The 12,117-nt window shown below is 46.6% G+C and overlaps 1 protein-coding gene across 2 annotated transcripts in view; it reads left to right on the top strand.

Annotated features, from left to right (window-relative positions):
* Positions 1 to 2,645: 2,645 nt before the first annotated feature.
* The window catches only part of RAB30 (RAB30, member RAS oncogene family), a 54,141-nt gene continuing 44,669 nt past the window's right edge, over positions 2,646 to 12,117 (top strand). For both annotated transcript variants that reach the window (XR_012634502.1, XM_074917680.1), the window contains exon 1: positions 2,646 to 2,972. The gene's annotated coding sequence lies outside the window, so the exon portion shown is untranslated. The remainder of the gene's footprint in view (positions 2,973 to 12,117) is intronic.

The raw sequence follows: 12,117 nt of genomic DNA, 5'->3' as shown, positions 1-12,117 counted from the left end.
CCGTTATCCCACTGCAATACTTACCATCGTTGCTTGGCATCAGCTGCACAGATGAGCAGACTTAAAGCCTACAGTGGGCAACTGTTGTGACAGAAGACATCATGTCACTGCCCCTTTTTTCCCCACCTACAGCACACCTAATCTAAAGGTACCTGTGTAAAGAAACAGAAGTAGAAAAGAAGGGGCTGTACCTGTAATCCAGAATTTTTCAGACATATGAAACTATTACTGAAAGTTATAGAAGCAACAGAGCATTACATTCTCTCCACTTCTTTTCTTCAGTGATTAACATGCAAAACTGGACAAGCTGGGGGTGGGGAGAAGCACCTCCTGACCCAGGACACTGCACATTTTACAGGAAGGCAAGCAATTGGTTCAAATTCTTTAACTGGAGGGAGCTGTATTTAAAGAGAGAGAAGAATGGCACACACTGCTGTAATATCAACAAATCTTGAGAGGCTGAAAGGTTCAAGTTAAGTAACTGCATCACAGAACATTTCATGATATCCTTCCTCTACCTTTCAAGTGTATCCTGGGGCTAACAGACTACTATAGCTGTGTAGTTACTGAGGAAATATCCTGAGCAAATGCATTTTACTTACCTCCAGGAGGAGCCAAAGTATAAAATAAAAACTTGTAACCCCCTTTTTCATGAGCTACACGACTACTACTGGACTTTAGCCAAGACTTCCAGCGAGCCTGCAAAACTCTTTACAACTCTTTTAATGGAGTATCTTCTTGAAATAATACTTTATTTAACAGGAATCAGCTGTAACTAGAAATGGTGTTATTTCACAAACCATGCAATACTTTGAATATCTTCCTTTCCAGTTTTGACCAGAGATCTTCCACATTATTTAACTTCAGTCCCCTTAAGTCTAAGTGAGATTTAATTAGTCTCTCATTTGGTGAAGGGCTCATTTCCCATTCCGCAGCACAAAGACAAGCACAAGCAGGGATGATGTTCAGTATAGAAAGTCTACAACTTGCTGCTCAAAATCTAGCCTACCTCCTACACACCAGTCAGAGGGCATGCTGAACTCAGACAGCACCTAGTCAGCTGGCTAACCCATGCCAACACTAGACAGCAAGCACAGGTGAAAAACTGGGAAGCAAGTTAGCTTGACTGCTCCCATACCATGCTGAGAGGTCTTACACCACCTCATCCACTCTCAGCTTTTTCAAGGTTGATTTATGTCTCCATGGTCATACTGAGGACAACTACCTTTAGGCGGGAGCAAAGCTCCACCTGCTGGTCACACTAAGCAACGTATCTATGACAGCAAAGCGCTATTAGTGTCGTTATCAGACAGACAGAAGCCACAACCCTTACAAAGAGCCCCAAATCAGCAAGCACAGGCTGTCGCCTGGTGTTTGACAAGGGCACATCCCAGCCTGCTCCATGCTGAGGGCCTCCCTCACCAAGGCCAGGCCAAGAGCTCAGCCTTGCTCTTCAAACCGCTCTCTATACTTCATCCGAGGCAAAGGCCGAACACCTCAGCAGATACAGACCCCGCCAGTGACCCCTCTTCCCCGAAGGCGCAAGGGACAGCACCCCGAGGGCCACCGGAGCCACCCCGGCTTCCTCCACCACACACGGCTGCCTACCTCTCCAAACACCACCCCCATCCCAGCCCCGCCATGCACAGCACCCACCTGCCCTCGCAACCGCGACCAGCGGCCCCTTCCACCCCCACCCTCCAGCTCCTTCCACAGACCCGCCTCAGCGGGCGCCGCTCCCACCCCGCCGAGGCCCGCCCGCCCCAGGGCCCCGCTGCCGGGGCGCACAGGCCCCTCCGGCCCACGCAGGGGCGAGCCCCGGTAAAAGCCTCCCACCCCACACCTCGCTCCCTCCACGGTGAGGCATTACCCTACCCAGAGCCCCCGGGCACCGAAGGGCAAGCGGCCGCCACACGATGCCCTTCAGGGCCCTCCACAACCCACCACGCCCCTCCAACCTCCCCCTTCTCGCTCACCCCCTCGCGCAAGCTCTTTTCACCCCCTGAACCAACTCCTGGCTCCCACCCGCCCCCTTTTTCCAAACATCTTAACCCAGTTCCCTGGTCGCTTCTCCCGAGCTAAAAGCATCCCACGCCATCAACATGGCGGCCGCCACCGCATCCTCCTCCTTCCCCCGTTCCGCCCGGCGGCCGCGCAGCGCGGGGGCTGCCGGGAAACCGAGTCCCCGCCCCGCGGGCCGCCGCCCGGGACCTCTCCCAGAAAACTACAACTCCCAGAAGGCTCCGGCCCCGGCGGGCGCCAACCAATGGGGAGGCGGCGGCGCGGCCGCTCGCCCCGCCCCGGCGGGCGAGAGGGGTGATGTCATTGCCCAGCGGGCGGCCGCGGGGGCGCGCCGCCGTTCATTGTGCTCCGCCGGTGCCGCCTCCCGCTGCCGCGGCTGGCCACGGCGGGGGGGCCCCGCTCCTGCTCTCGCTGCGCTCAGGCCCCCTAGCACCGGCCCGGGGTGGCCCTGCTCCTGCAACCAGCCTGGGGGGCTGCCCTGCACCGGGGGTGGCCCTGCAGCCCTCCCCGAGGAGGGTTGCCTCGCACCGAGCCCCGCTGCACCCATCCCGGGGGGGGCTGTCCTGGCTCGAGGGTGGCTCAGCACCTATTCCGGGGGGGGGGGGGGGTTCGCTGCACGGGGAGGGCTCGGGCTCAGCACCCATCTCCGAGCGGGGCTGCCCTGCGCCCAGCCCCGCTGCACTCATCCTGGGGAGCTGCCCTGCGCCGGGTGGGTGGCCAGCACCCATCCCCGGGGGAGCGGGCTGCCTTGCACCCATCCCGGGGGCTGCGCCGCGCTGGGGGCGGCCCAGCACCTACCCCTGGGGGTGTGGGGGCTGCGCCGCACCCAGCCCCGCTCGCGCCGGCGTGGGGCGGCCCGGGGCTGCCAGCCTTCTCCCATCGCCGGTCACCGGCTCCTGGCTCCCGCCTTGTTTTATGGTCGTGGAGAGGGAGGAAAAATCCCAAACCAGGTGAGTTCTGTGATCCTCTTATTTTTTTGTGTGTGTTTTTCTTCTCCTTTTACCTATCTCCTCTATCCCACCCCCCCATCTCCCGATGCGCTTCCCCGCACTGTGCATTCCCCAGCGGGCAGAAGCGCTGCGGAGCGGGGTTGCCCCGCCTTTCCCTGGCATGGCTGAAAAAGGGGGGAAAAACCAAAAACCAATTAAACCTTTAAATCAGAGAATTACTGCGAAGACCTTCGGGTTCGGCGGGCAGGTACGTCCCCGCCGCGGCCGCGCTGCGCGTCCCACAGCCTCCGGGCAACTCCCGCAACTCGGGGATGCTCTGGGCACCTCGAAATAGCGCGATCCTCAACGGCGGACACTGAGGGCGAGCCCTGTCCCGTTTGTCTTCCGCACTATAAAGGAGCGGAAAATAAGATGGATTTCAAATTGCTGTCGTTAAGTGCTACTGAGCGCCTCTGAGACCCGGGGTTTCGGGGGGGGGGGGGGACGACCCACAACAATTATAAAGTTGAATAAACGAGGTCTGGTATAGGATCGGTTTTAGGCTGCTGGTGTCGTGCAACTTCAATGTTTTGGCATTCTCGTTCCTCCCTTCTTTCAGGGAAATGGGAATCTGAGTCAAGCTGACTCTGAATTCCAGCTGCGTGTAGTTGGTCCAGGTTTCTTTTCCAAGTCTTATCAGTGCTATGCATCTTAAAAATTGTCGGTTAGACAGCCCGATGGCTTATTTCAACTTCCGAACTATCACTCTGGTCTTTTTTCTTTTTATCATTAAGAAGTGTGTATATTTTAAACTTTGTAAAAACTTTGCGGTCCAGCAGAGCTTTATTTTAGTGTGGCTTTTTTATTTGTTTCCCTGTTCCGTGCTGTTTGCGAGGTGCAGTTCAGGTCTTTACTTGAACAGTGCTATAATATTAGTGCAAGATACTAAATTTTTTTTCCTTAGTGCATCACATAAGAAGGTTTTATCCCCTTCTGTAGCTACATTATCGCTGCAACTGCTCGTGGACCCTGCACATCTAATTTTGTGCTGGTGGCAGTGCAATGCGTGAATGCAGAGGGGTCCTGCTCACCTCAAATCTCTCAGCATCTTTCCATGCCCTTTAAAGTTAATCCGCTCCAAAGCCCGACTTGGAGGCTGTTCTGAGGGCAGGAAGAGAGCGTGCAGCTGAGCGGAGATTTTTTTTTTTCCCCTTTCCCTCTGCTGCATATTTGCTTCTGCGCTTCTCTTGTGTAACTGGCACTGTGTGTCCTCTGGCAGACTCTCCCTGGAATTGCAGCGCTGGGGGACGGGTGACATGAGTGCAGTGGGGACAATGAAACTCCCTGTTTGGTTTGATGAAAGTGTTTGTAAACACCGAGGCGGTGGTTGGGGTGTCTGTATGCAGTGCACGGCTTTTTACAGCCTCCCCTCTTCAAGTGGGATAAACATGCTGCATCCACACCTCCTCCTTGCTTTTATTTTATCTGTGTTTTTTCCTTCCTTCCTCTTTGTTACTGACTTAAAGGGGAAGAACAACAGTGTGTGCAGGAGTTGCCTTTGTTTGGTTGGTCTTTTTTTAACATTTTTATTTCCTGGAATAACATTTTCCTCTTTACTTTACAAGGGAGGGAAATGGGTAATCTAATAGAGGGTTTCCCATCTTGGCTGTAAAAGCGGAAGTTTTATAGCAGTGATTTTGTTAGCTGTGGAGAGAACACACTGGAAATGAAGTGATAATTTGAAAGTGTAGCCTGGGAATTGTTCTGGGAAATATTGATACACAAGTTGGGGAGAACAAGCAAGAAATCCATGGTCAGGGCTTCTGTATTTAAGTGATACAATTTTTGTGCTGTCCCTCTTTTTGATTCTGCTTTCATCTTTACAAATATGTATATATTGTTATTGATGCTTCTTGGTATTATTTTTCCAAATTATTAGATTTATTGAATTTAGAGAGACTTGTGACAATGTTGTCCTGCATGCTGGCATTTGAAGCTGTGTTATATTACAGTAAGAGATGGATTAAAAATATAGCTCAGAAATCCACACTATTAATAAGATGAAATTTTGCCTTGTAGGAACAGAAATATAGACACATAAATATGGGCCAAAAGCTGCAAATCACTCAGCTGATGAGTAATTGCTGTGAAAAAAGCACAGATCAGCTAAGGCACCCTTCCTTTTGAGTAATTTGAGTCCTGATTTTACAAAGACCTAGATGCAATGTATGCATTTACTGTGATTCAAGAAGTCCCTGAGATGCCAGTTGCTGGAAGCAGGGAGGCTGTCCCAGGAAGGCAACACTAAATATTTCTGGTCTCTTACTTTTTCCCCAATTTCTTCCTAGTGTTCAGTTTCTGAAAGGGGATTCAGGGCTAGATGGTCTTGTGGTCATACTCTGTACAGTTTTCTTGTATTTTAGTTCCATTCTTAATCAAATTGAGTTTGATGCTGTTGACTGGCTTGTTAGTAAAGCCAAAAATCACATCTTTGCAAATTGGCTTTATTGGCATCACTTACACACCCTGTGCTGTATTAAGTTGCCTATCCTAGAACTATTGCAGGAGGAGGTTCAAGCTGCTCTGTCTCCCAACCTCAGGTATAGGGGGACTCAAAGATTGGTAAGATAAGGGAACTGGGAAAAGCAAAGCTGGGCAGACTTGCTGTCCCTTAAACTTCACTTTCATCTCTGCCCCAGAGCTGAGCTATGAGAGGACAGTGATTTCCCCCCCCAGCCTGGAGTTGGGGTCTGGTGAGGCACCTGGAGTTTCTGAAGGGAGAGGTGGATGGATGAAGAAGGGTCTTAGGGAGAAGTGAGTAGTCACTTTGCAAACAGGCATGGGGAGGGAAGGTGAGAATTGAGGAGTGGGAGAAATGTGTCTGCAAGTAAACCGAAACTCCATTTGTTGCCTTCCCCAGATCTAGGCTGCATGCTCCTCTTCTCAGGCCCAGCTGCAGGTGGTAGATCTTGCTTGCAGCCTGAGCTGGAGCACTGGGGGGCTCTAACTCAAGCTGCAGAGCTTCTGGTTTTAGCTCTGGAGCTGCCCTTGTTCGGTCCTTGCTGTGACAGCCGTGCTGGCATCCATCAACCTGCAAATTGAGGCGCTTGCTCTAAGTTTTGTGGTGTGTCCCAGGCAGATGTATCTGCAGTTGGGTTTGTTTTTTGTGGAGGGGGTATAGGGTTGTTGGCATTTTAATATTTTTACATAAAATATTGCCAAATAAGAAATTATAATAGCTGAGAATTAGATTTTAAGGCATATTGCCTTTTTTTTTTTAGAGCAGAACCAACAGTTTGAGTGCAAGCCTTGCTCTTGGCAAGTACAGAAAGAGGAGTGGGGAATGTGCTAGGAGCTTGTTTGTGGGTATTGCCAAATAACCAGGCAATGCAAAAGTTTGAGGGATTCATTGCAATACTGTGGCTCTCAGGGTGGGCATACCTTGCGGTGATGAGGCTGGTTAAACCGGGAAGCTCACATGGGTGCTTGAGAGACTTCACAGCAGGAGATTGAGGAGACAATGAAATCATCTTCTGTATTACAGATGGGTTTCTGACACCAAAAACATCGACCTTTGGGGAAAAGATGCTCAGCAACAGCCCTGCTTTGGCTGGAGGTGATGAGATGACCTAAGGCAATGTTTTGATTGACTCTCCAGTTCCCATAATTTCATTCTGCAGCAAATTACTTAGCTTCCTGCCCCCCAGTGATTCTGTCAATAGCTAACTAAATCCTCATTTTATTTTTAATGGCGCTCTTACAACGTGAAACAACTGATCTGTCACGTTTGTCTCATCATCCTGGTACCTCTTGGTCAGCCTGTGCTTAAATCATGAATTTAAAGTGTCTGTGAGTCAAATATTCCTTAGGTGCTAGTATGTTGAATTAATAAGGGCAGAACAGGGATGAACTTGTCCCTTAAAATCATTGTCAGTATTTAAACATAGTCAAGACCATGTTAAAGTCCGTTGTTGCTAGAGCACCTTCATAATTAATCCATGCTACTAAACATTGCCCCTGAATAAGGGCTTAATGAGATTTGTGTTATAATGTCATTTGATTTCACCCTGCGTAGGTAAAAATCATTAGAGAGTTTTGTTGCATTGAGCTGGGGGTAGATATTTAGGTTGCAAACAGCTTGAGACTGAATTGTTATTTGTCATCTTGCCTCTCCTGGAGTTAATGCTCTTGCTACACTGCACTTCTGTATGCAGAGGTGCACTTTTCCCTTACATACTTAAGGCAAAATTTAAGCCACCTGTTTAAACTAACCTAGCTATTAGTTTCCTGAGATAATTAAGGAGTATTTGTACAGAGGAGAAAACCTTCTGTAAGGTCTTGCTTTGCTTGATATAGAGAGCGCCTCATGGAAATCTGCCACTGTCCTTTTAAAGATCACAGGATACCCTGTTTATTTGCTTTTCTTTTAGCAGAAATACTTTCTTTTATGTACTGCTGAACTAAAAGTTAACTGTAACCTTTAAATATTTGAATAGTGTTTTCTTTTAGACCTTGAAAAGAGTAATGGGAAAGGGAGGAGAGAGAAGAGGAAGGGGAGGAAAGGCTGTGCTGGTATGACAAAATGTGAGTTTGCACATGGTTTCTCAAAAGACTATATCCTGCAGGGTGAATTTAAGAGTAGGGTAAAAAAAAATGGTGTTAGAGATGCCAAAGTGCACAAAAGTCAAGCAGTGCTTGAGTAACTCTGTCCTGCTGAAGATACTCTTCACAGATAGAGGAACTTAATGCAGGGCCCTGGCAGCCCAACCCAGTACTGCATGGTGCTGCTGCTTCTCTGTATGAAAACTAAATTCTGCTTTTTTGATTAAGCAAAAAGTCAGTTACTCAAGGGGCAGCATGTGTGCATTTAAAGTTGGAGTATTTCTTGATATAAATCCAGCCCATTATTGACAAAGGGAATCGCCATTGAGCTACCATCCTGTAGGCTGGTGCTGAGCCTTGATGGCACTTTGTTTGGAACAGTGAAGAAAATGAATCCAGCTGCACATGAGACTCTTGGATCCCACAGTAGCAATCGGTTGTGTATGCTTGCCAGAGTGTTTTGGACTAAGCCCTTTGCATCCAAAAAAACCGAGCTTTTATTTCTTTGGCAGGAGGGATCACTCCCTTACCTGGCTGTGGAATGTGGGATCCCTCTCCACAGTAGTCAGGTGGTTAGAACAGAATATTTTCAGTTGGAAGGGACCTGCAAGGATCATCTAGTCCAACTGCCTGACCAATTCAGGGCTTACGTAAAGTTAAAGTATGTTATTAAGGGCATTGTCCAAATGCTTCTTAAACACTGACAGGTTTGGGGCATCAACCACTTCTCTAGGAAGCCTGTTCCAGTGTTTGACCACCCTCTCGGTAAAGAAATGCTGCCTAATGTCCAGTCTAAACCTCCCCTGGTGCAATTCTGAACCATTTCCATGTGTCCTGACACTGGATACCAGGGAGAAGAGATGAGCACCTCCCTGAGCAGCAGGGAGCAGTGAGGTCACCCCTCAGCCTCTTTTTCTCCAAACTAGACAAACCCAAAGTCCTTACCCACTCCTTACAGGACATGCCTTCCAGCCCTTTCACCAGCTCTGTTGCCCTCTGACAAAGCTGCATGGGGTTGTATGGGATGTTTCGTTTGGGGTGTCACTGCTGAGACAGTACCAGCTTGAGGGGAACTGTGGGCAGGCTTGTTTCCAACTGCTTTCTCTGTGCTTGTTTTTCATCTGCCTAAGCCTCTCTTTGCTCCAGTGCAGCACCCCCACCTCCCCTTCGAAGCCCTCTTGCTTTTCTTCTATCTAGTGATGTTCAGCAATAACCTTTGGGAGCTTGGCTACTCCCCAACTATGAATGAATCTGAGGAATGCTGTGAATGGGCATAAATGGCATCATGTCTTCTTCAGATGACTCTCCAATAGGGAGCAGGTTATTAAAGATTTTGGGTAGAAAGAAGAATGTGTATCTGATTAGTAGATCAGGCAACCAATCCTCTGCCCTGTGGTGGGTGAAATTTAAGGCCCAGGAACTTGTCAAGCCCTCCTGTCTTTTGTCATTCTTTCGCTCCAAATACCCATTCATCCATAAATACAGAAATGATGGGAGATCCAGAAAAATCTATGCTCCAGAAAAATCCCAGATCCATGTTCAGGATGTAGATCAACACCTTGAGTTGAGAGGTGAACACCAATGTGCAGATTTACAGTTGATCAAAGAACAGGTAAAAGGGATTGCCAGGATTAGAAAAGAGATTTTTGGGTTTGCTATGGTGCAAATAATGCTTTCAGTAATGAAAAGATGACTTGAAAAATAATCATTAGCACTTCTGTGTGATTTAAATTTCATTGCCTGAACTCACAGTAATGGAAAATAGATCAGTGAAGGCTTTTTATCTAACAAGTTTTTTAAGAAAGCCAGCTTCATGTCTAATTAGTGAAGTTCTCCACAGTACCATTTCTTATGCTTCCAGGGTCTAACGTGTGGTGTTTTCATGACAGTTATGGCTGCAGCATGGGAGTATTTATTTTATTTAAAATAATATCCTTTTTTAAAAAACATAGACAAACTTGTATGTAAATTTATTTCTTAAATTAAGTTCTTGTTAGTGACCTCAAGAAATCCCCTAAGGGCTGCTGTGTGGTCTTATTTACCTGTTGCTTTCTGATGGCACAAGAGAGTTTTAAATGCCATCTTCTCCAACACAGGAGATTCAAGCTTTATTATAAAGGCTACTGAACTTGAGTAACTGAGAGAGGAGATGACTGTCACTTGAAAAAAAAATATAATTTTTTTGTTCTTGCTTTATTGTTTTTAAGACGAATAACTGAAAAATAAATGTAGGGTTGAAAAAGCTTTCCTGACTGATTTGGTATCCCTGTTAGTCCTTTGGAGACATCGGGTTATGCCATCCTGAGATGAGTAATTTTTGGAGGTGAGAATCAGCTAGCCTGAAATTGCTGTGGGGGTATCGTTCATTTTTGTATAGCGGGAAAACGATTAAGAGGAATAACATTGCCTTTTTATTCTTGCATCTCCCCTGAAGTTCATGGTGCATTGTGTCCTATGGTGAAAAGGTATTAACTCGGATAAACCCGTGGTAATGAGTTTAATTAAAACCTCAGCAAAGACTGGAGTAATCTGTAGCTTTCACAAGAGCATAAGGGCAGGTTTGGGATTTCCATGTGTCTCTGAGGACATACTGACTCCTGAGGACCCTAAGATGGCTCCAGATGGCTTAGGTTCCAGCATCAGGCTCCATGTCCTGGTTAACTGGAGATACAGCTGCATGTTCAACCTGTGAGATGATGGGTTTGGGCTCTGCTCCTCTTTGGAATCATGGTTTCTGTGACATAAATACAGAACAGTGCTTTTGCTCTAAAGGGGTCATTTTAACACAATTTGCAACTAATTTCACATTTTCTATTGAAAATACACCCAAGTGAAGGGAGTATCTGCACCATCGCAATTACTCCAGCCCTGTGGGGAATAGCTGTCTCCTGTCTGTAGCCAACAGAAGATAATGGTGCCCTCTAATTTCTCATGTATCTGATAATATGAAAATCTCCACTGTAAATATTTGCTCTTGAGAGCATTAGGTAGTTATGGGGGGATTCTTGAACAATGTTGGGTCTATTAAAAAAAAAAAATCATGCAAATACTGTATCCAACTGAGCTGCATGAACCAGAAGCTTGAAACAGCAGAAGCAGTCAGTGCCTGATTTCTTTATTGCATTTGTCCTTGTTCTGAACAATTTGTTCCTTCTAAAAAGGGAACTGTGCCCATTTTCTTCAAGCCAGCAGTATTCACATTTCTAAAATACGGTAGGAGTGTTTTGCTGGGATAGATAGATGGATGTGTGTGCGTACAAAGCACCCAAATAAACCCAGGTTTCTGTTAATTCTTTAATTTCAGCAGGCAAATGGGAAGTCTAAAGTCAAGCTCTTAAATCTGAGCTAATGGATTTCTGCTCGACCTATTTAGGAGAGGGAGGCGTGAGTGTGCGACTCAGCTGGAAACTGGTTTGCAGTATCTGTAGGAATGAGGTCTCCTCTTGTGTTGTGACCTGCTGTTGGCCATTGGCATGCCCTGGTCACCTTTTGCAGGGATGTAGTGTGTGCTTGATGCAGAAACGAACTATGTCTTTTTAAGTCGCTAACCCCAAATTCTGAAGTCTTTTTCCTCCCCCAAAACTGGAAAACAAGCTTAAATATATCCGTATTGTGATCCAGAGGTACTTCTCAGTATTTCCATTATGTTTGTAAACCTTGAAAACTACTTTTGTTAATACAGTATTTCCCTCCACTAGGAAATACTTTTTTTCCTTTTTTTCCTTTTAAGTAGAAGTTCTGTGACAGTTCTGTAGGAAAACTGTGTCTTGGTGCACTTGCACTTAGCTGTGCAGGTAGTTGGTCCCTATATGTCACTGGGAATCATTGACAAAAGTGTCTTCTCAAAGTGGCCTGTGAGAAGTGTCTGCTGGGTCATGTTGGACGTCTCTGTGCTGGAGATGCTTGAGATTTCCCTGTTCTGTGCCATTATACACCCCTATTATGGACCATTCCTCAACTTTCTACTGCAGATGTGAATGTATTACAGGGAATTTTTAAAGCTCCTTCTCAAGCTGCTGCATGGCCAGAGACGTTTGTGCATCCTTCATTAGTAATTTCACCTTACTCATTGTAAACCTTCAGTCTCTTGTCAATGGCTGTCACATTTGTATCAGTGTTGTCTTTAATCTGTTGTGCTTCTGGACTGGGAAACTGCTTGGTTAAAACCAATCTTAAAATTAATCTTGTTTGCTAGGTTAATTTTTTTGGGACAGTGTCCTCAGGTGGATTCCCTTTGCAGCCATGTGGGTGGTTAGCTGATATTTAGTAATAAAAACAAAGGCATATTTAAAACAAATCCCTCCTAGTTAGAAATTCAGGACTGAAGAAATTCAAAATAAATTGAGTATTGATTTGCACAATGAAATAACGAAGGAAAACATTCATTGTGGGCTGAGGCTAATTCTGTTAAAGGAGGCTGATTGTGAAATAAATATTAAATAAGGTGTCTCATTAAGTCCTGCAGTTTTACAAAAGCTGTTGCCACAGGGAGAAAGAACCTGGTGTGAATTATTGTTTGTTTACTGCAGCTGTCAGTCATTGCAGCAGTGATCGTGTTGCATCA

The sequence above is a fragment of the Athene noctua genome, chromosome 1 (genome assembly GCF_965140245.1).
Source record: "Athene noctua chromosome 1, bAthNoc1.hap1.1, whole genome shotgun sequence".
Classification (NCBI taxonomy): domain Eukaryota; kingdom Metazoa; phylum Chordata; class Aves; order Strigiformes; family Strigidae; genus Athene; species Athene noctua.
The sequence above is the reverse complement of the archived record's forward strand: the minus strand, read 5'-3'. Positions and strand labels throughout refer to the sequence as shown.